We start from the raw sequence: 27626 nt of genomic DNA, 5'->3' as shown, positions 1-27626 counted from the left end.
TTGATTTCATGATAATCAAACCGAAGGGCCTATGACAAAGCCACCGAACGCTTTCTCGGCTTGCGGATAGAGTGCCCCTGTACCAAGGGTTTTTGCTGAATATGGTTACAAAAATGAATAGACGGTCGCGGACAATTGTCCAAGGTGGCCCTAAAGGAATTAACCCCCAAGTAAGGTGTGAAAACCGTGCCGAAATCTAAATGGCTCCTATGTGAGATGTCTAGAATGGTGATTCTAGGATATCGAGCGACCTCTCAGAGTATGCAGCCTTATCCTTGCATGCGGGGCTCTATAAAAATCGACGGACACCTTTATATAGCTTCTCATGAAAACAACAATAACAACACCAAACATAGGTGTAGTAAGTGCGGTTCAAAAGAACAGAACGCGCAGGGCTCCCGACAATGGGTCTGCCAACAATTCCCACAACTCTAGAGCTGGGGAAGTCAATAAAGATGGATTTAATGCAATAAATCGACAGAATCTCGGGACCTTTAGGTGGACGGAGCAACTAGACCGCGACTTGCTGGAGTGCTACGATGCAAGTGTGGCCCCTGAACGGGGTAACATGGCACGACTGCATGCTCTGTGGTGCGAGAAACACCCGGAGCTATCGCACTTTTCGCAGCAACGTCTGCGAAACCATGCTGAACTACTCCGAAAAAGGGGCTTTGTAAGTGAAACGCCTACTCTATTAGAGCTAGAACAAGCCGGCAACAGAGTAAAAGAGGCGACACTAAGACCTACCGCGGGCAGGCATCCGATAGAGGAAGAGCGATGCTTTATGACCCGGAGAGATATCAACGCCCAAGTTTCTCTCAAGCCCAAAGATCTGGCTGAAATGGATGACGAGCTTCGTGGACATTTTTCCGGTGAATCCGACCTCTGGACTATCAATTATTGTGTGTATAATGCAGCAAGAGCTTTGGCAGATGCGAACCGTAAAACAAAACCAACGGCTGATTATAAGACCAAAAGACGAATGCATCAACTCGCCATAAAGGTAGGCTGGACAAGACAGTACGCGTCACATATTTAGTGTGTGCTGGACTACATCACATCTGGCAAGAATTTTACTGCCAAGGTGTGAAAGTTCGCGCGCAAACTTTGAATCAGAGAAAATAAATAGCTTTAAGAAGCGGAGTGATCCCTTCATTGCAACTGACGAAGAATGCCAACCTATCACTGTCGAGGAGGCAAAAAAAAAATTAAGAGGGATAAAGAACTATTCCGCTCCGGGACCAGATGGTGCTAAGACCTTCTGGTGAAAGAAGTTTCCTTCAACGCATCAGCATTTAGCTCGTTTTTCACCTCATATTTAAAGTTGGAAGTGCCAATTCCGGAGTGGTTGGTGGAAGGGCGCACAATACTCCTGCCGAAAATGGGCAACTTAGCTGATCCGAAGAAATACAGGCCAATCACTTGTCTGAACACACTGTATAAGATATTCACAGCCATCCTAAAGGACAGGTTTGTTAGAGCAACTGAACCTGTGTCAAGAAATGTATAAACAACGCGACTCAAAGAAAGGCCTAGCAGGATGTCGGGAGAACCTTCTCATCGATAGATGTGTCTGCAAAGATACAGAATACAACCAGCGTGACCTATCGATGGCCCGAATTGATACCCGGAAAGTTTTCGATTCGACCTCCCATAGAATTATCATGTGTCTTTTGGAAAGCTTAAAGGTTCATCCGCATATCGTGAGTTGCATAGAGATTGATGCCGCTTTGGAAAACCAGATTTACAATCTCACATGGAAATAATCGTCTGACAAGTAACAAGGTCACCTTTTGGAGAGGTGTATTTCAGGGCGACACCATGAGCCTACTCCTCTTTTGCTCGACATTATTTCCACTATCTCTAGCACTTCGCTATTTCGACGGTTACTTTTGCGGTAAACCTGCAGATCGAAAGTACTAGGTCACTCATGTATTTTACATTCTTGTTCCTTTTTTCGGGATTATAAAAATTTAGGACCAGAAAAACGTTTCTTAGTGCATCTAATTTAATTACCCAAATTTGCAACTCGTTATCGCATGTAGTGTAAACGTAAGCTGGATTTGAAACAAATGTGGAAAAAATTGAGGTTACGCTCTAATTGTCTTAAATGGGAATCATAAGCAGATGTTATAAAGCGATACATTTAAAAAAAAAATTCACTCAATACTTTTGTCAAAATTAATAAATAAACATATATTTGCTAACGGTATTAGAGGGACTAAAGCAAATATGAATTATGTTATACTTAAGGAAAAGAAGAATACTCTGAGATGTTGTGCTGCGATTAAGCGAACTAAGGAAAATTTAATTTCAGGAAATTCTGTAACTATATAATTCTACATGTATTTTGATTCCTCAATCATCCCCCATCTTTCGATTAATTGTCTTTCCCTCTCCTTTTTCCAATTCTTCATAGTTTCCTCCAGTCCCGTCTTCTATGTCTCTATCATTCAATAACTCCCTACTTTCTTCTTCCTATCTGGTTAATTTGATCGCCCTCCTTTTCCTCTCCTTTTTCTTATATGAGCTCTATGATCTCCGTTCGTCTGCAAGATATATTTCAAATATTTAAACTCTTTTACTTCTTCTTAGTGTATTCCCTTCCATCTCCCTGTCCATTATACTTTTCTTCGTCTCGTTTTATAAAACTCATTATCCTGGTCTTTCCTACGTTTATATTCAACTTTTTCCCACCTAAGTATTTCTTTTATTAACACTATATATCCGGCAGATACCAGTGTATACATCTTTTCCTTCCCTATCCTAACTTCTCCCCAAATTTTTGCTCTTATTTTTTCGTCTAAATCTGATATGAATATATTAAATAAAAGTGGGTTCAGAAGATATCCTTCCCTCACTCCACTTATCAGCCAGAAACTATCTCGCACGTGCTCTCCTACCTTTACCCTGATTTTTGTCTCTCTGAAAATTTTTCGATACTCTCTTTATTAATCCCTCTCTTATCCCCTTTTCCTAATTCGGTGGCTCTATATTTTTTCCTTAACTCCTCTCTTCAATCTCTACGACAAAACAGTTATATACACTTTATACAGTTTATACAGTGTTATCCATGCCCGTTCCTTTACCTCCGTCGCTTCATATGTCCATACTTTATTTGGAATTTTATCTATGTCAGGTGCCTTTCGTCTTTCATTGTTAACACATTGTCTATTTCTGTTCTTGTTATGTCCCCTGGCTGATCTCTTTCTCTACCATATTTCCCTTCCTTTCTGACTTTTCTCTTCACTCCACCTAGCAAATACAAAAAATATTTTTTCCATTCTACCATTTCAATATCTTGATTTACTCTTTCCCTTCTTTTTCTCTCTCTATTTATAACCTTCCAAACCTCTTCTTCTGCCCTATCCTTTTCCGCCTCTTGCTTAAACCTTTTATTCTCGTCCTATTTCTTATATTCACAGAACAAAGTATACTCACCTTGCATATCAACGTTCACATCAACCCCCACTATGTTCCACCTCTCTGCTTCCATTTTTACCTCTTCTACTGTTAATTCTTCCTTCTTGTGCTTTCCTCTCTTTTTTATCTCTTCCTGTTATACATTCGTTCCTTACTGTCATCAATATTCCTCACATTGCTCTGTCCTTTTTATTCTATCTCTTTGCACTTTGAACTTGATATTTGTAACTTCTTGTTAATCCATGTTTCCCCGAACCTACTTTCTTACTATCTCCACCCTTCCTTCAGTCTAATCCCTCATACGCCATCTATCTGTATTCTTTCATACTCAACCCATGTTAACCCATGCAGTGTTACATAAGCTTCTTGAAAAGGATCTTTTTGAAGATAAAGTTACATCCTAGAAAAAATTAAAATAGTAGTTTGTAAGATTTACGCAAAAAATTACGTTTTCATTTTTATTGTGCACAATTGAAGAATTTTTATTTGTAAAGCTATGCAATTGAATATATTATAACTTCAAGTCTTAAAAAGTAAAATATTCACAAACAAGTTGCAAATTACATAAACCTAAAATATAAATCTTGAAAATTGAATAATTTATGATTCTATATTTGGAGAATTCATGAATTTACAACTGTTACTCTTTTTTATTGTCGAACGGAGGGAACAATAGATCTTCATTGGTACAACTTTAGCGTTTTAACATTATGGCGAGATTAACTACCGAGGGAGGAAAAGGATTAGGATGCCGAGACTACGGGTAGACGCAAATAATACGTGTTCGAGTAACATTAGTGCGGTTATTGACTTACAGTGCTTAATAGCGTGAGAGATAGATGAGCGGATTCTAGTGGAGAGCACGACAGGTATCCTTCCTGGAGTTGTGGTAGCCGAACGGCGAGCGAGCAGCACAAACACATCGAGTCGGATATGGGAGCAAATAAACGCGAATATTTAGAAAAAAAAAAGAACCAGAGCTTTCTAAGGGGACCGGAACAAGACTGAGGGGTCGGCCGGTTCACGCTTGATGCCTCGGGACCCCTCGGTTGACTTCGCCTAATTTCTGACACGACACCCCTGTGTGCAGGGCCGTGCCAAGTTAACTCTCACATGCGTAACAATTCTGTTATAACATTCTCGGAAGGGCTATAGAAGGAAGGGCTATTGAATGGTTTCACGGCATTTCGAAATCAGCGGGGAGTCGACCATGTAAATGCGAGAAGAAATTTTTGTAAGAGGGGGGAATTAAGCTGGTGTTGGTGAGAAAAGGAGAACAGAAGCAGGGGTGCGAAGATTGAGGTGGAAAGGGTAAGGTATTTTAGAACGAATAGATTGCAGATGGATGAAGTGAGAAGGAAGCTCGAGAAAGGAAGGAATATGATTTGGTTTAAAAGAGTGGCACGGAAAAAGAGAAGGCCGAAGGAAAGGAGAGAATGAGAGAGTTAAGGTTTAGCGGGTACTGTGTGTGGATTATGCCAAGGGAGAGAGCGCAATATTTGCGTGAGAAAGGAGAACAAGGAAGTCAGGAACTTATAGCGAGAATGAAATGCGGTTGCATGGAGGATTTTAATAGGTTCTGGCTTTCTTGAGAGAAAAATATGTGTGAATTATGCGGGAAGGGGGATGCAAAAGTTAAGCACTGGTTGGAGGAGTGTTAAGAGGTGGAAAGAAGCATGTCGGTATTGTTGCATGTAAGAAGTACAAACGGGCAGTAGCGTTAATGAAGGGGATGTCGTGTAAGATGCCGAAGAAGAGCAGGAGGGAGAAAGAGGAATGAAGAAGGAAAGATTGTAAATAGGAGCGGAAGTAGGTGGCAGAAAACTGTAAATATTGTAAATAGTAGAAGAGTATTCGGTGTTAGCCGCGAATGTAGAGGCTGACAATGCGAGGCATAGCAAAAAAATAGCGACATGCGTGCGAGATGAGGCGAAGCCAGGAAAGATAGGCTATAAAAGCGAGCGGATTAGATATAAGATGTGGATAGATGTTAATTCTTCAGAGGTAGTTGTAAGAAAATTCTGAAAAAACAGAAGTTTAAGCAAGTCAATTTTTTAAGGCCAGCAGGCCGAAAAATAAACTTTTATCTCTGTATTTCTAAAAAGCACTCTCTTGATGTTTCAGCAGAATTATTCTGTTTACCTTCAGCAAGATATGCATCAGCGGAAATGCCCGCACCAGAGGAGGACATGGATTCATTCGTCTTCAAATGCGCTCACATGCGCCACTTTCAAAATTGATAAAAAAAGATTGTAAAAAACCCTTACTTTCACATGTTACCATCCATTATCCAATGATATCTCCGAAAAGCTTAAATTGGAGTACAAAAATTTAAAATGATATTTTCTGATAGGTTTTTATATGAGCACACATTCGCCACTTTTGAAATTGACAAAAAGCCATAATAAATCCCCTTACTACCACTTGTTACGATCCACTATCTAATGATATCTGCAAATAAATAATAAAAATATTCGAAATCATGTTCAAAGAGCCCCTCATAAAATTGTATAGTGCAATTTAGGTTACTTAGAGACAGCTACGGGCGATGGATTGGAAACAAATGGTAATGAGGGGGTTTGATTTTGGTTCCTTGTTAATTTTGAATGTGGCGCATATGAACGCATTTGAAGATGAAAGAATCCACGTCTTCAACTTTATATTGCACATCACTGTTGATAATTCAACATCTGCGTTACACTGCCCCCCTCTAAAATATGATATCTTTGTTAATTAGCTATCGCAAATTTTATTGTTGGTGGTGCGTTTGAGCCCTCCCCCCATTTCGATCTCTGATAAATCGGTTAGCAGTGTGTTGTAACATTTTTTCTGTATAACACATATGAGTGCATTTAAAAATCTTCAAGAGCATGAGATGTAAATTTTAATTTTTTTAATGGTGGGATAGCGTTACGCTGCCCCCCTCCCTGAGTTAACCCCAAAAACTATAAGTGGGGGGGTGGTGTAGCTAATCTCAAAAAATTGAAGGAACACGAAGAATTCAAGAAAGTCGAAGTTTGTGTGGATTTAAAAGAACCGTGGGAATTTGACGGATGGAGACTGTGTGTTTGGACTGCTAGGGGGTTGAATAATCTGAAGGTAAAAGAATTGCAAGAAACTATGTTCGTGAGGACACTAGATATTTTTTGCATCCCTGAAACAAAAAAAGGAATGCGAAAGTAGATACATAGAAAACGGCGTGTCGAAAGGCGGATTTGTAATATGGTCAGGAGTAGATAGTGAATTACATAGTAGGCAAGGAGTAGGTCTGATTTTGAATGAAAGAGCGAAGTAGCATCTCGGAGATCATGATTTCGGATCTCGCAGACTGCTGTGGGCTAGAATTAGAGTAGGAATCAGGAGATTATTTATCATAGCATTCTACGCACCAGTTGATAGTGATCGCAGAGAAGTAAAAGTCGCCTTCTGGGACACTTTAAGTGACCCAATAAATATTTGCGAACATGGGAAAAGAATGATTCTGCTAGGGGATACGAATGGATGGGTAGGTATCCAAAATCAGGATACGGAAAAAGTATTAGGTAATTTTGGAGATCAAGAACAAAACATAACGCAGATAAATTCGTTAGTATATGCTTAGAACGGGATCTCATTATTACGAATACTTGGTTTAGGCATAAAATGATCCACATGTCTCGTCTGGAAGACCTTTTTTTTCAAATTAGAACAGTAGACGAGAAGAGTATAGTATAAAAAACGACTTTGAAGGAAGCAAGAAACTGCTTCATAAAAAAATGAAGGATAATAAATGTACAGAATTTGTCAACATGAGGAATATTAATGGGGAAATGCTATATGATGCAGACGGAAGACTAGACGCATTTAGAGACTATTTTAGGGCACAATTCGGAGATGAAGCTATAGAGCGCCGCAACTGCGATGTAGAACACAACTAGTTTGAAAACTCAATTGAGAGAGTCCGTGCTACTGAGGTTGGGGATATAATTAAGAACTTGAAAAACCGCAAGGCTGCCGGGGTGGACAGTATTAACGCTGAAATGCTTAAATACGGTGGTGAGTACATATGACATAGACTGTCCGAATTGATAAATTAATGTTTCGTAAATGAGATCCTAGTGAGAAGAAGCATAAGAAGCTATTGAAACACGAGAGCCTGCATGAAAAAATGCATGGGCGTAAAAGAAGCTAGAGAAGTAAGACAGGACAGAAAAGTATGGCGGCAAATAGTTAATAAAAAGATTCATTAGAGTGAATGACGCCTGAAACAAAAGACCCTGGACTTTCCCTACTGAGTGAGTCACGCCTACCCTAAAAGGGAAATGGCTTAATGGTGTAATAAAAAAAAGAACTACGCGTCCCATCAAAAAATGATCCAAAACAAACTTAGACAACTTTTTGGGATCAACAACTTTTGCAAATTAGTTTTTTTCTTAGCTTATATGTTTTTCAAGAACTTAATTTTTTTTTTTTTATTTTTCATGATTAAAACGACAGCTATGTATATCATCAAAAAATAATTTATAAATTTGTCTTTCAAGACATGTGCTGAAGCTCGAACCAATCGGCTTAATCTTTTAAAAATTATCCCCAATAAGACGAAAATGACGACGATAACAATGACAACGACGACAGACAGATATTACCGTAATCCTACTTTATGTTGGATTCAAGGGAGAAAACTTCCGTTATATGAAAGAAATATATGTTTGTGACAAAAATTCCTGAACAATAGGCGAAAGGTTGAGTATTCAAATCTTGCCTTCTGAATATTTTATAATTTTGTTTTAAACTAATTTTTATGTTTTAAAGGCACGTTAATTTCTGAAGTGCACTTGCCAGTCCATTGTGTCGATTCGGAAAATAAATTTCTTCTGTATGCTTTATACTTCCGTACCAAGCAAGTTCAAAATAGTGTATAGCCTTATACTATTTTCTGTTTAAAACATAAACATTATTATTCTCTGTTTCACTCAGAGAATTTTCTAAAAGAACAAGAATTTTGAGTCGGTGCAGAGAATTTTGAAAAATAATTTTGATACTAAGTTACACGTTTCTGTTTGAAACCCTTTGGGCGCCCGAAAATGAGTAGTTTTTTATGAAATTGTTCGAAGGTGATAAAATAATCGCATCATTTTTAGATTTCGTCCCAATTTTATTTAAACGTTCAAGTGCTGAAATACATTTTTGTCACGAAACAAAATGGCGGCATTATAGGGTATTCCTTCAAGCGTCTATCGCGTGAAATCGACAAGTGTTGCATTTTTCATCCTTTTTTGTTCTACTGACACAGAAAGATGTGCGATAGCTCCTTAATATTTAATATTTCGATTTTTCCTTTTTCCAGTATACTCTCAATACGAACCGTTAAAAGAAATTGGTTAAGAGAGGAAGGCGCATTTTCTTTTGCACAATTCTTCTTCCACAATAATATTCTCATTTTAAGAATAATTTCTCGTTTTGATTAGAATATGCCTGTCAGAATATGGCGTTCTTAAGATTAGAATACCGTTTTTTCGGTGAACTCTTATTGTTTATACCAGATATGGGATTCGTGAAACTATTTAAACATTTTTTACAAAACGTTGTCATTTTTCGAAATAATTTTTCCGTGCTTTAAAATTAGGTTAGCGGACGAGATATACATCTTATAATAACAAAATAAACCGATTAAAATGTTTCAAGAGATCCTCAGGAGCAATGGCTGTCGCTGCACACAAAAAAGGAAAAAATCTACAATTTCCACGCATCGAGGCGAATTTGTTTATAAAAATATTGTGATAAAAAAATATTTTCATGTTCGCTTAAACGTCAATAAATATCAGTCCAAATTTCAAATAGAAATATGGTGTAATTTTGTCACAAAAAATTACGAAATTTTTCTTTAATTTTTCGCGATCTATATAGGGATACCTCCTTAAAAGAAGATTTAGTTAATTTTAAGAAATGGAAAATATTTACTTATTGATTGAAATAAATATTTTTTTAGTACAATTTGTTTGATTTGAATAAAAACATGACTTTCATTCAAAAATGTATTTGTTCGAAATCTGTTTCTTTAAATTCATACAACTGTTTATTTGATTCAAACAAAAAATATAGTACAAAAAGCAGTACTAAGAAATGCCGCTAGGCGTGCTAAAGCGCTGCCGGCGGTTCCTAAGGGACTAACCTAGAATCTAAATTAATTGATCATGTCATGTCATCAACTAATTAAAAAATGGACGCAAAATCTCCAAGTTATGAACTACTTGAAGTTTAGGGATTTTATCTTGGATATAATCAAAAATGTTGTATGTAACTCTTTTTCAATATTAACTTCCTTTCTTTATAATGATGATTTATAAAATATATGCAATAATATATATGATTAAAAATAAACATACTATCGAGCTTATATTTTATTTTTATAAAGAATGCTGAATTTTGGGGTTAAGTGTAAAAAAAATATTCACTTCACTTAAAAAAATTTTTAATTAATTTAAAAAATATATATTCAATATAAACAAAAACTTTAATTATTTTAAACAAGAAATTCATTCAAACAAACCAAATATTTATTTAAAACAAACAAATATTTGTTTGTCCCCATATTAAAGAAATAATTTGTTTGATTGAAAAAACGTTTTTCTCAGTGTAAGCGAAAGGCCAGGGGTTACATTGATTAATTTAGTTCATTTTAATTACCTTTTATTGTCTTAAATACAATACACGATAAAAATAAAATACTTGATTTTATGTTAGTGATTAAAGCAGAATTGCTATTTTTTATCATTTTCTTTCGGATTATTTATTGTAGTGAACATTTTATAAATGGTTGTACGTTTTAAATCGTTTCAGATTTAAAAAGAGAAATAAAAAAACATACGAAATCCCGGAAACTTTAGAAAAGCGACTGAAGTATTATTTTATTAATTAAAAAATACGAGGCTGTTATTAATTTGATAAAGCTAAAATGAAAACATGTTATTAGAGAGATACTAAAATAAAATAAAAATTTTTCAATCATTTCCTTGTTAAGAAAATGTACGCCAGTCAATAAAACTCAAAGTTTAAGTTTTGAAAGCGGAACTTTTTTTATTTCAAGTATTGAAGAATGAATTGCAAATTAAACTATTCGAAATAGAAGTTTTTTGAGAACTAATCATATTAAATATTTAATTATATATTTAAAATGCTCAGTTTTAAAAAATTTTTAAATTTGCAATTAAACTCTTATTCTTTGATGTGCTAAAATGTAAAAAAGCGCCCATACTGTTATATGAGAGTTAATGAAATTATAAGACAGACGACTATATATAAAGACCAAAAATAAACTTTTAATTAGACTATAGAATACAAAATCTTACTAAAATTATAGAAATATGTGGTTATGAATCAAAATATTTCAGGAAGGACAGAATATAAAAAAAGTATGTGTTTAGGGGAAAAAAACTAGTTATTGCTCAAATTCAGCATGTATGCAGTTCGATTTTGAACTATTTTCCCTGTGAATACCACCATTTATAATGTTTAAATTTAAAAATAGTCTAAACTGTGACAGTTTTCGTTTGTATAAATCTACAAGTTGATTTCTTTAAAATATTTTTAAAGCTTGCAAATTTGTAATTACATAAAGCCTGCTGAACAATATAACACTACACAATTGAAAATTTGTAACTTTCAAAATTTAAAGATCTTAAAATTAACAATACACAAACCGAGTTTCCTAATACATTAAACATTTAATATCATAAATATTTAAAACTAAACATTCTACGTTCTATAATGATTCAAATCGTTTTCAATTGGGTATCTATTACTCTGAGTTAGGCGTTAATTTGTCAATTTATAATTTTTATATTGCTATAATTATTTATAAGCAGGTATGCGGGTATGCGTCATGCGTGCTAAAAACGAAAACTGCAGAGGGCGCATAGCAGGCAAGAGATTGTACTCCATTCAAGACGATCGAATACAATTGACACAATAGGGTTACTTCACGATTTTAGATAAAACAATTTTTTAATACATAAGTTTATCCGAAACGAAGGTGCGTTTTAATTTTTTTCTGTTTAGTCGTTCATCACAAAACAATTATTAAAAATTGAAGGCGGTAAAACACTTATTCAAATTGGTGTTACGTGTGTATCACGTGACTCAGAGGTTCTCATACTTTTCTATCATGTGACAATGTGGCTTTGATGAAAACCGTAAAAAGTAACGAAACTCATGATTAATAGGTTAGGCGACGGTTTGCTGCCAATTCTGCCTATTTTTATTTGATAGTTTTATTATTTTAAAATCGTACATATTTATGAATTGTTGAGTAAACGTAACTACATTTAAGTACTTTTTCAATGAATTCTTTATACATACCATAAATATATCTATTTCCGTTAGATTTGCGCTATTGGATTTTACGAAACCCTCCTTTGAGACTTTTTAAAACAATATTTTGCAACTTCTATTTTCGATGTACACATAACCAAAACAATAAATCGACACAGGAAAAGATGTTTGAAAATCACTGACACATCAGCTGTGATTGGTGAAAAATCCAACCCCTTTGACGTCAAAGGGGCCTTTCAATCGACATCGTGATAGAAATGTTGTATTTCAACATTAAATTAAAAATCGTAAGCAATATGTAAAAAATATTTTATGGGCGTTTCTAAAATTAGAATTTTATATAATACGAGGTTTGTTAAAAAAATACGCGGATTGAGGACTTAAAAAATAATGTATTTTATTTGGAAGTTACACGTCTGGGTCTCCTTCAAAATACTCTCCTACCCAACGCACACACTTATCCCAACGGTGTTTCTACTTTTTAAAACAGTCCTGGTACGCTTCTTTTGTGATGGCTTTCAGCGCTGTCGTCGCATTCGCCTTAATCTCCGAAATCGTCTCAAATCTTCTTCCTTTAAGGGTTTTTTTTAGGTTTGGGAACAAGAAAAAGTCACAAGGAGCAAGGTCAGGTGAGTATGAGGGGTGGGGAAGAACAGTAATCGAACGTTTGGCCAAAAACTCACGAGTTCTGAGTGCTGAGTGAGCTGGAGCGTTGTCGTGATGGAAAAACCAGTTGTCACTTCTCTACAGTTCTGGCCTTTTGCGTCGGACGGCGTGTCTCAGACGTTTCAGTACTTCAATGTAAGTAATCTGGTTGACTGTTGAGCCTTGAGGGAGGTACTCGTGGTGAAGAGCACCCTTAGCATAAAAAAAACTGTCAGCATAACCTTGACATTCGATCGAACTTGGCGAGCTTTTTTGGGTCTTGGTGACGTTTGACCCACCCTTGGGGATGCTTGGACCTTCGTTTCAATGTCGTAACCATAAGCACATGATTCATCACCGGTTATAATTCCTGACAAAAAGTTCTCATCTTCATCTGAACGATCAAGCAGTTTATGAAAAAACCCGGACGCGATTAGCTTTTTGGTCATCGGTCATCAGGCGGGGCACAAATTTCGCAGTGACGTGGTGCATCTTCAATTTTTCAGTCAAAATCTCGTAACAAGATCCAACTGACATCCCATACACTTCGGCAAGCTCCCTAATGGTCAGACGTCGATTTTCGCGCAGCAGGGTGTTGACTTTGTCAACGTGTGGGTCGCTAGTTGACGTTGAAGGACGCCCAGGACGCTCATCATCGTCAATCGACTTTCGGCCACCCTTAAAACGTTCATGCCACTTGAAACATTCAGTACGCTTCATGGCAACATCACCATAGGCCGTGTTGAGCATGGCAAATGTTTCAGTTGCAGATTTCCCGAGATTCACACAAAATTTCGCAGAAATTCGTTGCTCTTTGAGGCTATCCATTGACCTTGGAAACAACCCTATTAGAAACAGTTCAAACTAATTGAACTTTTCATCACTATTAATCATTGTAACACGTTTCCAATCGATTATTTCTAGAAAGTAAACAAATACAACTAAAATTTAAAACATCTTAATTAAATTAACTTATGTGTTTGCTATTGTTTCAGCGCTTTGTTTGGATCTTACTTTTATATGATCTAGAGTCTAGACCGGATACACTCGTTTCAAGTAGTAACTGAATGTAGTCAAGTGCAAATTCGTGAATGGCGCCCATGTACTTACTAAAATTGTCTAAATTGACTCTCAAGTTCTTGCCAAGAAAAGTAGAGGCAGGATTATAGTATTTCTTGTTTTGAATATATAATCAATCATTTGTTTGTAAGAAAAGTAATTCCTCTAATTCTGTAACAGTGATTTATCTAAGAAAACTGATTTCCGCGTTTGATAATTTCAAAAACGCGCGTTTTATCAACTTATAATTATACGATTCGCATCCGATTTATCAATGCGTTACATTTCTTGATATGCTGATTAAAATCCGAAGTCAAGAAGTTCGAAAACATAAATTGTGCTTCAACTGCCTGCGCTTAAACCATACAATTCAAGATTGCTTCTGAGGAGGTTGCAGGCATTGTAACAAAAAACACATTTTGCTTTTGCATTATGAAAATTCTTAACCAAAAGCACAATCAAACAGAGCCGCATCATCAAGCGCTTGTCATGAATGCAGATCGTGAATCGATTCAGGTTCTCAAGCAAATTGCATTTCAAGAAAACTGTGTGAAAAGTCGCAACTATTAAAGCAAAAAATCAGTGTGAAGGTAGGAGGCGCTAATGTTACATCTACCAATGTGATCCTTCGTACATATAGAACAACAAAATCAAAATTGAATTCCTACAATGTTCATCTTTTTCTTTGTGGTAAATCAGGTAACTGGAATCATTCAAGCTTTAAAACTAGATACTTCAAATCCTTAAATCAAAAAAAAAAACTTGAATCTAGCAGACTCATTTTTTAACTTTCCGTGTACATTCATAATTCTTATCGGAACGAGTATATTTACATTTTTTGTGTATCGGTCAAATTAATTTGCCAAGAAAACGACCAATTAGACAAAAAACAAAAAATTCGGATGGATCATTGAAGGGGATAATTTCAATGAAACCCCTGAAACAAAAACTTGATTGTATTATCTGAATACTAATTCGAAATTAAAAGAGGGTCTTCAAAAATTTTGATTGATTGAAGAACGTAATTAAACTTGTCACTTTTCAGAAATAGAAACGCTTGCGAAAGGAACTTTGTTAAAACACACAAACGAGAACAAGACGGAGATTTTCTGTTTTCTTGCTTCCTAATCAACATGCGAAAAATGTTGGAGAGTTTCGAGTCACAGTGTTAAAACAACTGTGCTCAGTCGAACAGAAATTAATTTAAAATTCTGTCATGAAACATCGATACAGCGACTTCATGAATGAAAACAAAAACTCAGGCCATACAACTCGAATCAACGATGACCAAATCGATGATCGGATTGCCTAATAATGAACTCATCATACCGTAATCAGACAAGCAAGCACAACAGCCAAACTACACGTAGTCTTTGACGGTTCATACCAGACAAGTACAGGATAATCGGTCAATGACATCCTGTTTATATTTTCTACAATTCAGTAAGATTTATTTTTAATCTTCTGGCGATTTCGTCAACGCAGATATGCTTTAACATGAGACATATCAAAAATGTATTATCAAATCAATATCTAAGAAAATCAAAGAGACCTACAAAAGAATTCAATGGCAATCATCTCCTGATCAACTTATTTCCATGTATTCTCTTAACACAGTCACGTATAGAATGACCTCATTACCATTCCTTGCTGTAAGGTGTCTATTGCAGCTGGCCATCGAGAACAAAATTAAGAATCTAAAAATCTCTATGCTAATAAAACAAGATTTTTATGGTGATAATTTATTGACAGGTGCAAGTTGAACTCGAACAAATAATGAATTTTAGATAATAATCAAGAAGTACAGACCACACCAGACATTGGAGAGTAAATACAGGCTCTCATTCTAACGTGCAAAGCAAATTCAAATAATTTACGGTGTAAAGCAATACCGATAGTAACTCAAAAATCATCAAAACGAAGCATTTTATCCACTACATCACAGATATTTGACCCGCAATTCCAAAGGCGAACATACCATTCGTCTCTAGTGCACAAAATCGAAGGTAGCTCCGTTAAAAGAAGGAAACATTAAATAACAACCAAACAATCAATCTAACATTACTAACAATCTAACAAATAAAGCAGGTTTTACGACTGAAATGATTTCATGGTAGCAGTCGAATCGATCTATAGAGAACCTGCTAAATGGAAAACATTTGTCGCAACCGCGTTGCTAAAATTCAAATTAAAGCAGAAAGATCCAGTTGGAATTACGTCAAATCGGATGACAATCCTGCTGATATAAAATATCGACTGGTATCACTCCAGGTACACTTCATAACTTAATTAATTAAAACACGTAGTCACTTATTATCTTCGTTATAAACGAGCAAATACAGCTATGTTTACTAACCAAGATAAAAGTAAACCATACAAGCTAGCTTTAAAGGAAGAGATAGTCACGGGCCCTCTATCAGCATTGAGATAGAAGGTGCTATTAGGCAAGTTACTCAAACAATCAAGCAAGCTACTCTCGCTAAATCCGTTCATTGGCAGAGGTAACTTAATTAGAGTATGGGTCAGATTGAGCAATGCACCAATATCGCACTCACAAAAACATCCAATACTCTTGCCCTCGAATCAGGTACTCACTGACCTAATGATCAGGAATGAACATTACTAATAATCATATGTGTAACCAAAAGCTATTCTGGAATCAATTCGCACAAGATATTGGATTTTATCGGGTAGAAGCGCTGTTCGACGCGTACATCACAGATAATTTTTTTGTTTCTGAGTAAAACCGACTATGCCACATCAATAAATGAGTGATTTACCAGAGCTTCGTGTCGAATCAGCTTGCGTTTTTTTTAACTCCGGTGTTAATTACGCTGGGCCGTTGAGGTAAAAAATGTCACGTAACGTATCTGGTAAGTCGTATCTATGTTCGCTCGTTTACTTTGCCGCAAAAGCTGTGCAGTTAGAACTTGTAATGGACGCTACAACAGAAGCATTTTTAAACACATTAAGCTAGCTAATTCATTTGAAAAGCAATTTATATATAAACGCATAGTATGAATATAATATAAATATAAATACATTAATATATAAGATGCATTAATTGCTTGATGAGGTAAGGTTTTAAACATCTATTCAGATAATGGTACTAATTTCATAAAATAAGCTTGAAGACATTCAAGGAAGGTTATAGGATCTTCTTTAATAACATTTGAAGAGCTAACTACGGTATTTGTACAAATAGACGCTTGTCTTAATTCGCGTCCTCTTATTCAAATGGCCAGCGATCACACAAACCAGATTCCAATATCTTACCCAGAGTAAGCTACATTTTCCATCAAAATGGCTACAATATTATTTTACACAACTTCAACATCGATCAGAATGGACGTTTGTTTAAGGTCAAAGAATGGAACCTGGTACTATAGTTCTTTTAAAAGACAAGGGTCTTTCTCCAATTAAGTGCCACTTAAGAAGAGTAATAGAAGTGCATCCAGAAAAGGATGCACTTTCACGAATCGTTACTGTCCAAACATAAAGTTATGTTATTCAAAGAGCTTTAAATAAGATATGTATTTTACCCAGTGAAGACAATAATTGACCGAATATTCGGTGGACACCTACATTTAGTATAGTTTAAATGATACTGCGCAATCATTTTTATATTTCATTGTCCGTTTTCTACATTCCAACTTTACGTTTTGTTACGAAAAATGATATCCATACGGCTTTCATAATCAAAGTTTAATTATTATATTTCTCAATGTCAATTTTCACGATGTAATTTGGCCTCGAAATTATACCTTGACTATTGCAAATCTGAAAGAAAAATCTTTACAATCTCAAAATAACCTCAATTTGGTTTATTGCTTAATGCGTTAGGGCGCTAGCAACTAGCAAAAGAGAATTAATTTTTTCTTCATTATTACGACAGTCTTCGCTAAATGACATTTCTCGGTAAACGAATAACTAGTTAATTACATACTCAACTTAAGAGAATCGATTTAAACAGAAGGAAAAGATAATCACAGAGTGGGTGTCGCCTAACCACAAATTAACCAGAGGCCAACATTTTTCATTTGCCAGCTAGTTCTTTATTACCATAAACAAATTTAAATAAACAGAGTGGTACATTAATGCGCGAGGCTAATCTGTCGAGCCACAACAGTGACCTGAAAATCGAAAGAAACTATCTTCTAAAGCTCTACTCAGGAGACGCGAAAAATTCAACGAATAAATTTTTAAATTTCAGTATAGGTCCGACCGTAAAAATCAAAGAATTGAATCTCGCACAAAACCCGCCCAGAGAGCACTTAACATACTTCAACCCTCCTCACATATTCTGCTTTCGAAAAATCCATAATTGATAAAAATCATTTAAATGCTTTCATGAAAATAAAATTTTTTTCTGAAATTAGTTTGAAATGTAATTAAAACTTATATTTTTGACGTAATATTAAACAAGACATTAGTGTTGAAAATATCAAAATTTCCAAATAATTAATTTTACCTTACCATACATTTTTTTTTAACATTTAAATTATAAATAGTTGCTCAATATTAAGAATAAATTCTGTTCCTAAAAGTTTGCTATCACGCTCTAATTCATTACTTTTTCCATTTTCCGAAAGATAAGAAAAATAAAATTATGAGAAAAACTTATTTTCAAGAATTAGAGAAAAAATTTAAGCTTTGAAACATTTTGAAAGATTTTGAGATTAATTTTTTTTTAAGATTTGTAGAAAATTTATAAGTAGTTTGTGTTTAATTAAAAAAAAATAACTGTTAGTTTTGATAATTTGAGGTAAACCTAATTTTGCAGGGCGTCAAGAGAGTAAAAAAATATTTTTAAAATTCATGAAAAAATTTTAAATAATTTTTTTCCTAATGGGTTTCTGGAAACTGATCAAAATAGATTTACAAAACATTTTAATTTGGTTCATAAAAGTTCCAAAAGAGCTGAAACGATTTCAACGCAAAATTTTTCCATAATATATCACTTTCGAACAAATTTGAGTAAGTTGAAGAGATACTTAGAATCAAAAGAAGGAAAAAAACAGAATTAAATAAAAACATAAAGTGTACTCCGTTGGCTTACAGGATCGTAGTTCATCTACGGAAAGTCCTGGGACCGGTACCTCTATAGAAAAGGTTTTCTCTAAGTACTTAAAGATGTTGCTCTTGGTGGTTCGGAACCCACCTTAAGCTTTAGGTCCCCCTCCTACCACCTATTATGTATGTGGCGGGTGTGTAACGGAATAAGGAATAAGGGTAATACAAAGAATCGTTAATTCAACGATTAAAGCTGCTACGCCTAATTCTGAATGCTCGCAGAAATTGAAATTATTAATAAATCAATTTAAAAAAAATCTACATTCGTCAGTTGTTTACTTTTATTTGGTAAATGTTTTTATTCCAGGAAAAATTATTTTGAAAAAAAAACAGCTGATCAAATAAGACTCAGTTGGCGGTAATTTTATTCGTTCATTTCAATTTAATTTTTGAGGACATTTGTAGTTACTGAATAACAAGGCAAAAAATTAGAGCAAATCTTGAATAACTAGGAAGTGAATATCTCAGGGAGAAATTGCGCGATTGTTTAATATTTACAAAGTTTTTGGGAAAGATTTAAAATGATCGCGTTATAAAAGCCTCAAAGAAACGTTTTCCTCTTACGATCATGATCCACGAAATAATGAAATAAAACTTGAAAAGGATCCGAATTGTGTTTACAACTTAGAAACTCAAGAAAATTGTGTAGAAGTGTCAAATTCGTTTAGTTATAAGACTTTTCCACCAGAGAGATAAAAAAATTTCGACCTAAAAAGAGGAATTTTCAATCCGAAAATACGATTTTTCGTATCAAAAAAGATTTATTTTTAACAAAATACTTTATATCAATTATATTTCGAACCAAGATTATGAATCTGCAACAAATAAAAAAAATATTGTTATTAAAGTTCAAATTTCAAATAAGCAGTTGAATTTTCAACAAAAAAAGGATCAATGATGGAGCTTCAATCGAAAAAGAAGATTTTTCAACAAAAGAGTGAAACTTTCGAACAGCAACGAATTTTTCGTCAAGAAAGAGAAAGAGTTCGAATAAAAATATTAGAATTTCAAACAAAAAACGCGACATCTCTAGAAAGCAGTTAAATTTTCAAATCGAAAATCTAAATATTTAACCGAAAAGTTGTTTTGCAAGACAAAAGACGAATCTTACACAAAATAGTTTAATTTTTAAAAGGGAAATATAAATTTATCACAAAAAGCATGTCTTCTTAATTAAATTGTAAAATTTTCTACAGAATGGGTTGAATTTTTAATAAAAAGTTATTTTCAATAAAATTCTTAAATTTTGAACTAAATGTTTTAATTTTCTGACAAAATGTTGAATTTTCAAGCTAAAGAAAATGATTTTTATATAAAACAGTTGCATTTTAAATTTCAAGCCGCAACATTTTTTTATTACAAAAATATGTATAAAATTTATTTTTACCGAATAAATTTAACTTTCAACAAAGTAATTGTACTTTTATTAAAAAAGACGAATTATCTGCAAAAGAGTGTGAATAACGACTGGGAGCCAGTGTCATTTTTAGATAATGGTTACTCCCAATGGGACCCTATGGTGGTTGTTTAACTTCAAAATGATAAAATTTTTTTTAGTTATTTATAATCTAAATTTCAACTCGAATTATTTCTAAAAATTTTACATATCTTGCCAAATTAAAAAACTTTTTCTTAAAATCTTTCAGATTGTTTCACATTCAAAAGAAATGATTTGCAACTTTTTTATAACTTCTAAATATGTTCATAGATAATTCGAATTTTTCCCAAGATTTTTCTTTAATCCTGGAAAATAGCAAAAGGCCGATAAATCTTCTTCAGGAAATTGTTTTATAAAATTGATAGGTTTTTTATCAATAGTTAAAAACTGAAAGTGTTCTTTGTACGTAAATCAATGAGAACCTCTGCCAATGTACACTCATGTTTTAAAAATGGCGTTTTTCCAAAATTTGGAACAAAAAAATAATTGCAAACCATTACCTTCAGTAGCAAGTGGCAAAGTTCTTCTTGGATTTTTAAGGAAAATTTCGATCTAGGTCGTATTTTTAACAGATTTTTCAGTTATTTTTTTCATAATTGCTAAGCCTTAAATTTACAATATTTATTTGGCCTAATGGATATTAAAATTTGTTTCCCTTCTTAGAAATAAATTACATTCCGGCAAAACTTATTTTTAACAAAAGCAGCTGATCAAATAAGACCCAGTTCACGCAGATCCGGGTGGTTTATAATTATTTGATGACATGCATATTCTCTCAAGAACAAGGCAATACCAAAATTAAAATAAACAAGGAAATGCCTTGCTTGTTTGATATTTACAGAGATTTTTCGGCAAAATCAAAGTGATTACGTTATAATAGGATTGAACAAATATTCACGTCTGATAATAAAAACTAAAAAAATAATGATTATTATGGAATTTAGAAAACTAAAATGATTTTTTAGTTTTTAAATTGAAAAGATGAATTTACAAAACAAAATAGAACATTCATATTTTTAGTTAAAAAAATTAGTTTCCAACTAATATAAAAACAAATTTTTAATTCTATAAGTAAATTTAGAACCATAGTTCTGAACGAAATATATAATAGTGGCCTTTTTAATCGAAAATGATAAACTGTTAACGAAAAATATTTGGATTTTTTTATTGGGTTCTGTTAATTCAGTTTGTGGAAAGGCGAAATACGAAAAAAAGAGGGAAGAAGAAAAAGTTTATTAATTCAGAATTTAAGCAGATAAGAAATAGAGTAAATTATCATTTAAAAACAGAAACAAGTAGGCATCCTGTCAAATATTATTGGTAAATTTGTAGATCTTTCTTGGGTAAAAACTTGGTGTGCAATCATCTTTCTTCGTTTCTTTAATTGTTTGACAACAAAATAGAAATTTGTTTTGCAATCAAAATTAGAATGTTCTTTTTTTCACAAAAATTGAAAAAACGGTTATAATTATCCTGTAGGGCTTTTGAAAAACAAAGATTTTCTTTCCGCGACTTTTTCATACCGTTCGCTGTTTGGCTTCAAATATACCAAACCTAAATTAAATCTGAGTAGTGGAGATTTCAAGAAATCCTAAATCTAATTTTGATTTGTGAATTTTATTATTGATTTGGTATCGGTAAATAATAACATTTATATGTAAGCAGACTTTACTTCAATCTTTAATTAATTTTTCTTTAATTCACAAAACATGTTTCCGGGTATTTATCCGGCTTCTGAAATACCAACAGAAAAACGTGCGAGGAATTGATGATTGAATAAATAAAGTGATGATGGAAAAAATTGTCATCTAACTAAGCACCACCAATAAGATCCATCTAGGTTACGATCTATGCCCAGAAAAGGGAAAATACAAATATCCCAAAATAGTATATATACGCGACACCTCAAAATATTTATTAGTCAAGATGTTTTTAAAATTCTTTGACAATAAATTGTTTCTGCTTCTGTTGAATGTCAGAATGCTTTCTGTGTTTTCAACTATCCTGCTGGTGCTTAATTGTATTGGTAAGTGGACAATAAATTAATAAATATCAGGAATTCGATAAAAAAAGCTTATTGGTAATTATCGCATTGTTTGGCTTAGTTGTACCAGCTAGAAGTTTAGCTGAGTTTCGTCTTTTAAGAAAATATAGCTGTGTTATCTAAATATATAGTTGTTTCAGCTAAATGTTCCCATCTAGAAATTATCCAGGTAAATTAGCTAGATAATATCTGAGTGGCAAAATTAGCTAAAACAGCTAGATATTTAGTGTAATAAGTTGATTCCTGGGTTCTCGAGATCCACTGAAACGGCAAAAAAAATAGCACAAAATTATCACAAGTGGAATTTTAACGAGAGAATTAAGAGAGAATCTGAGAAATCACTTATTCACGAGGCGTGGGGGTTGAGTCCCACGCCTGGCTGTTTATGACCGTCATTTTTAATGCTCAAGTTTCCTGAAAATGCACACACAGACTTATAATATAAACATTTGGGAAATAAAATTTTTTTCTTGGGTTTTCGGCCACAAAAAAAAATAAAGCGAGTTACCGGTAATTTTCTTTATATACAACATTGAATAAACGATAAAAACAAGTTTATTTTGAAATATTCATCAAGGTATGAAACCATAATTTGAGTGATAATGTCTTCAAAAATTTGACTTGAAATTCTTAATTAAAAATTGCCGCTATTAAACTATTTTAACTAAGCTATGTTACAAAACGGTGGGTATGAACAACATTTATGTAAACATTTAGTGAAGGTAATAAATTAATTGCACACTGCCCTTGATAGAAGATCCACGAAAAAAACCATCGATTGAAATTATTACCATTTCTACATTTATCGATTTTACTTTAGCGCCAGAATCTTGACTTACTTACATGGATGGTCCGAAGAACACAATTCAGTATGGCCCTTGGTATTTCCTTAGTAAATTGAGATATTGTCCTCATAAGATACAATAATTGGTTCTTCCCAAGAGCGATCAAGACACAATGACGCGTCTCGGACCACCACGATAGTAAATACTTGTCAGTCAGATGGCTACGCATGCGCGTGCAAGGGGTGGTATTAGCCAATCTGCTTACGAGCCGACCCCCCCTACTCCTTACCCTAAGTCTAAGTAACAGTGTGCGCGCGTGGCTCCCAATTCAGAATTAGTATCTGCTTGTGTCGCTTACTCCCTTGACTTAAAAGAGGTTATAAACATAAGAATTGCCATTTCATCAGATTTGAATGATAAATTTTGTCATATTGGATTAAGGAGTTTAAATTTTTTTCTCATGTGACGTCAAACTCATGACAATCCTAATCAGTTGTTAATTATTGATAAAGATCAATATAATATCAAGCCTAAGGCTCTAAATTTTTATTCATTATATCACATAAAGTTAGATAGTTCATCTAAGAATTATTACCATCGAGCTCATTTTCAATTTCAAGAAAAGAATTTAATTTTCAACTAAAACAGATCAATTTTGAACAACAAATGTAATAGTTTATGCTTTCAACCAAAAATATTTGTTAATACAAATGAAACATTTAAATTTAATGCAACAACAAAAAAGGTGACATTTTTAACCAAGAAAATTAATTTTTTATCAGAAAGACAAATTTTTAGCACAATACATGAATTTTCAACTGAAAAAGACCAATTTTCAACAAAATATAAAAAATCATTATAACCTCGCCTATGAAGGTATTTAGATTTAGAATTATTGGCTTTCAATATTTTTAATCAAATCTACAGAAAATAATAATCAATAAGGTTTGGTTTCTATTTAAAATGATTAAATTATGTATTTGAAGGAATAATATTCACTGAAAATATACATTAATTTACAACTTTCGATAACTGTAATGTAATAGAATGAATCTTTTTGTGGGTGAAATGTTGTAAATTTTTATAATTTGATTCTACCACGCAGGCATTAAGATTTTGAGAAAATTCAAAATTATTGAGATTTTATTTTAAAAGGTTAATTTCAAGCTTTGAAGATTTTTAAACATGTAATAGAATAGCTACAATTTTATATTACTGACATTTTACTTGCAATAACCCTAAATGACTAAACACAAAATTTCGAAAATAGAGAAAATGGAAATTTTAAATCTTAAATAATTGCACTTTCCTCAGATTGAAAGGAAATTTTCTTTAGATTCCCAAAAAAATGTTTAATTATTTTTTATTTTAAAAAATTAACTTTAGGATTATGTTCTAAAAGATTTAAAAGTATTTCCAAACAATTTACGAAAAATAATTTTTGAAAACTTTGACAAAGGAAAAACGTTTAAAATGTTTAAATATTCTAAAAAGATGCCAAAAAATGGTTAATTTGAAAATTATGGAAATTTCGAGAAAAATGTAGATTTTTTACAATTATGTATAGAAAAAGAAGCTTTTTATGAATTTGGAAAGGTTTTGAGAGTCACATAAAATGCTCTACAATCCTGGGAAGATTTAAAGTTATTTTCTGGAAGATTATTGGACTTTTTTTCAGAATTTTTTAAAAACTGTAGTTTCAATAATTTTAAAGTTTGAGAAAATGAAAGAAAATGATGCATTGCAAACAAGTTTGATTAATTCGAATGAGTTCATTTAAAAATTTGCTTTTCGTCATAACTATTTACATTTATTTACTTTCATTTGCGAGGAAAAGAAAATTTTCATTATAATTGTCTTTAAATTAAACATGCACTAAAGTTATTTCAAGCTAAAAAATAAAAGTTGTTAAAAATGAGCAGACAACTAATTTCGAGCTGAACGCTGGACTGCGCTGGATCAAATTACCTTATCCAACAATTTAAAATTAAGGTACACAGTACAAAAAAAATGGAAATGGCCATTGCTTAGTTTTTTTCGTTTCCCGTAACAAGAATTCTGTCTTTAATCCCCTTGGGGAAACTGAGGGTATCTTTTTCAATGGAATTGATTTCTTAAGAAACTAATATTTTTGGTTAAGGGTTCATCGCTAGATAAAAAATTGCCTGATCATAGTCATCAAGAAGATATTCAAAATACCAGAACTGTGTACTTTAATATGATTATAAGTAGTGAGTTGAAAAAATAAGTCCAAAAATAATTCTCGTTTTTCGATTTTGACCCATAACTTGCGAATACGTTATGTTAGTTGAGATAATTTAACCGATTTTTAAGTTCACAATATCGCAGTTAAATATTTGTGATTTTTTTTTTAAATTTCTCTCTATAATTGAAAATTTGACCACTGTGTTTAAACCCCATTTTCTGTTTTCACGGCAAATTCAACTACTTGGGTAACTGGTTTACCAGTTTGCTATCATTTTTTTTAAGTTTCATGTCTTTAGCGAAAAAAATGGAATGTTTTATTGAAAATTAAATTATTGTGTTAAAAATTGATTTCAAATTTTTTAATGATCTTTCACTCTCATATTTTGTTTTTGAACATTAATATATTTTAGTGAAGAATTAGTCTTTATTGGTTTTTAACTAAGATCGAATCGATTTTAAATCATACAGGGTTCTACGTATGAAGTCGTGCAATTTTTTAAAAGTGAAAAATGTTGGTTTTTAGAGGAAAAGGCGACACGCAAGTTTGAGGGCGCCTAGCGCGCAACTGGTGATTATCAGGCTTCGCGCTCGATATTGTGTTTCCTTCAAATATGTGCGCACACTTTTTAAAATTAAATGTAACAAATGAACAACTTCAATTTGGTGATTGTGAATTCTCTTTTGTTAAAGCTCGATTCAGAAATTGCAAAATAATGTATAAATTATATTGTTTTTAAAAATTTTAGTGCAAGTTCTGTCTTTTTTCATAAACTTAATTTCCTTACTATTAAATGTTATTTTTCATAATTTGGACCAAAAATACTTATCCTAGCGTAAAGTGGCTCCAAAAAAATTTGCCGATTTAATTTAGGCGGAAAATTGTATTAGTTAAAATGTCGTTGTAGTTTGTTTTGTTTTTTCAAATAAATTAAGTTTTTAAATATTTTTAATGTATTCTTGTAATAAAAGTTTATTAGACATTTGTAGATCTTTCTTTGAATGCACATTTTTTTTATTTATGTGTTTTCATTCAATGCATCATTTATAATAATATCTCATTAATATTATTTTGATAGTTCTGTTTTTTGTTTTAATCATAAGAATAGCATAAAAAAAATTTGAAAAATTTAATTGTTTGAAAACCTACACACGAGACGAAACTAAATTAAAAGACAAAAGTTGTGATAAGAATGTACCCACGCAGCGGATTGATTTTTTTTACTTTAATAATGTTCTTCATGATTAAAAAAAAAGCCACGCATCTTATCGAAAAGTGATTTATGATAACTTTGGTAGATCTTTTTCAATTGCCCAATTTTTATCTACTTATCTTCACACTTATTTTGTAAAGTTTGGCTGCAAAAGGTAATTTTTGATTTTCCATTATTTTTTAATGCTATAAAAATTTGAATTTTCGATTTTTCAAGAAAATTCAAAAAGATGCTACTATAATCTTGTAGGGCATTCCAAAAGCAATTTTTTTCTCTTGCAGTTTTTTCACACCCGTGTGGAAAAATGTCCGGGCAGTCTGGTTACAGGTCTGGCCCAGATATGGTTTTATCTAGACCGTCTAGTCTGGAAGGTCTGTTCTGGTCCAGGTTTGGCACTGGCCAGCTAGCCAAGAACGAAAAAAATCATAAGTTCCGTCAGCAAATTTTTTTGACATACTTCACAAATATTACACGGTGTCTAAAATGATGAAAACTTGGAAATTCAAAGAAAAAAAACAAGCCTTTTTTCTATCGCTTTGACAGTCTGGCCTGGTCCAGGTCTGGCGCTGATTAGCGAGCCAATGGGAAAAAAATATTAAGTTCCATCAGCAAAATTTTTTTCACGTACTTTGAAAACGTCACAGGTTGTCTAAAATTATGTAAAATAAGGAATCTTTATGAAAACACGCCTTTCTTTCTTATTATCTTAACAATATGGTCTGTTCCAAGCCTGGCGCTAATCCCCGAGCCAAGAAAAAAATCTAAGTTCGATACATTAAATTCTTTCTTACATTTCAAAAAGTTACAGAGCCTATAATGAAATTTTTTAAACTAAAAAAGTTTATAGTGAAATTTTTGTATCCAACTCCTTAAAACAATCAAGTTTTCCTAAGTAATTATAATTCATTGCTTTGCACTCGGCGTGCAGATATCCAGCCTAAAGTTAGCTGTAAAAGCGGAGGCATAAAATGTACCAAATATGTATTATGTTATTGAATGAATAGTAAGTACAAACCTACTTTTTATCTATTATAAAAGAAAAATCATTAGAAACTATAATTGAATTTATTGAATTTATTTATGGCAGTATATTTTTAACGCAAAGTTTGTATTTTTACTGACAGCTGAACAGACGGTCTGGCCTGGGGCTAGCCAGAAGAGAAGTTAAACTTTTGGCCAGGCCCAGTCTAGACCATCTGGTCAGCGCCAGGGCTGGATACCTGGCGGTCTGGTCTGGACCAGGCCATCGCCAGAACATTTTTCCAAACGGGTGTCGTGCTGTTACTCTGGTCAATTTTCTTTTGATTAAAAAAAGTCGTTAGGATAAATAGTTTGTCTTTTTGAATATTATGAATACCCGTACAGAAAATTTTTGAAGCTTCAAAAAAAGTGATCGCAAAAATCTTCAAAATGTGTTCAATTTTTGACTT

Source organism: Belonocnema kinseyi, chromosome 2, assembly GCF_010883055.1.
Source record: "Belonocnema kinseyi isolate 2016_QV_RU_SX_M_011 chromosome 2, B_treatae_v1, whole genome shotgun sequence".
Taxonomy (NCBI): Eukaryota; Metazoa; Arthropoda; class Insecta; order Hymenoptera; family Cynipidae; genus Belonocnema; species Belonocnema kinseyi.
This window is presented reverse-complemented; position numbering follows the sequence as displayed.